The sequence below is a fragment of the Alligator sinensis genome, unplaced genomic scaffold, assembly GCF_000455745.1.
Source record: "Alligator sinensis unplaced genomic scaffold, ASM45574v1 scaffold1117_1, whole genome shotgun sequence".
Classification (NCBI taxonomy): domain Eukaryota; kingdom Metazoa; phylum Chordata; order Crocodylia; family Alligatoridae; genus Alligator; species Alligator sinensis.
Genome location: NW_005842919.1, coordinates 317,368 through 318,919, shown reverse-complemented (window position 1 = coordinate 318,919; position 1,552 = coordinate 317,368).

Below are 1,552 nucleotides of genomic sequence, written 5' to 3'. Positions count from 1 at the left end.
GGGGGGGGGCAGGGAGGGGTGTCTTTTGAGAGGCTCATACAGAATCCACTATCATTTCTGCATAAGAACAATTACAAGAGCAGTAAAATCTGGACAGGTAGCAGGTCACCTCAGGTGGAAGCATTATTTTGGGCACATGGTCAGATGTGTTCTACTTAAAGCTTCTCAACAGATACTGTGAGGAAGAGAAAAAACCTCACTTGCCTCTGCATCAGGGAGAAATTCCACAGTGGGGAGAGACTTACCAGGCATATCAGAATGAGCCATGCCAGGAGAGAAGACGATGCCAGGAGAGAAGGAGAACTGTGGTTCACCAGTAGCTACTCAATGAGAATCAGAGCTCAACAGAGCTGCTCAGGTATTTCTGGCCTGAGCCACAGATGGGGAGAGAGCCTGGATATAAAAAACAAAGAAAGGAGCATGCCGGAGAGGAGCAGGATGCGCGAGGGCAAGTAGGCGCAGCTCTAGAGGAAACATAGCCAGCTGCCCGGAGGCAGAGTGGCTCGGAGGAGCCTTAGTAAGCCAGGGATGCTGGTGGTGAGCCTACGGTGAAGAAAGCAGTGGAGCCAACCAGGAACTTTTCCGGGGAAGAAACCAGCAGTGGAATGGGCAGACGTGCCCAATATCAGGTTTTTCATTTTCATTTTATTAAAGGAGGAAGGAAAGGCTCCAGAAGGATAGCTGTCTGTGGGTGGAGAGGCCCAGAGCAGCCTCCGAGGAAGAGACTGGTGAGACCCGGAAGGAGTCAGGACTGGGTTGAGGTAAAGGTGCCCAAAGATAGGGCCTTTGACCCAGGGAGGGCTTGATATGACTGGGATTTTCTTTTCTTTTAAATCTAAAGGGGCATCGCCCCATAGAAAGAAAGAATGGGGGTGACTTGACTGCCCCTCATTTGCAGCAAGAAGGCACCACATGTTAGCTGCAAGGTCTCGTGGCCCAGGAGCAGGAGGCTTATTTTAGTTCCTTTTATTGAGGCCCAAAATGAGGGCTGTCAAGGTCCAGGTGACCATTAGTTCAGAGAGATGGGGAAGATAATATCAAGGGTCCATATGACAAGTCAAAATGTGAATCTGCTTATAAGATCCAGGGCGTGACGGATGAAGTAATATTTGGGTGGTGCAAGGCTTGGGTGGAAGGGAGGTTGGAGTCCCAGAAGACAGGTTAAGCCCGGTGCACCAGAGTCCAGCTGCCAGGGAATTCAAGTATCCCCAATTTAAAAGATTGTACAACATCACGTCATGGCAGGAGAGCAACAGGTATTCCCTTGACGTAGCAAACTTTTTCAGACTAATACACACAGCCCCAAGGCCCTGCTCAACTCCTCCCTTACTCAGGGTCTGGGCTCACTCCATCGCCCCACCACTCCGGGTGCTGCTTGCTTGACCCCTCCCCCTCCACTGCTCCGGGTCTGGACCTGCTCAACCTGCCCCTGCTGCTCCAGGTCTAGCCCTACTCTACCCCTCCACCACTCTGGGTCTGGCCCCACTCTTCCCCCACCCTCACTGCCACTCCAGGTCTGGGCCCACTCTACACCCCCCCTGCCACTGTGGTT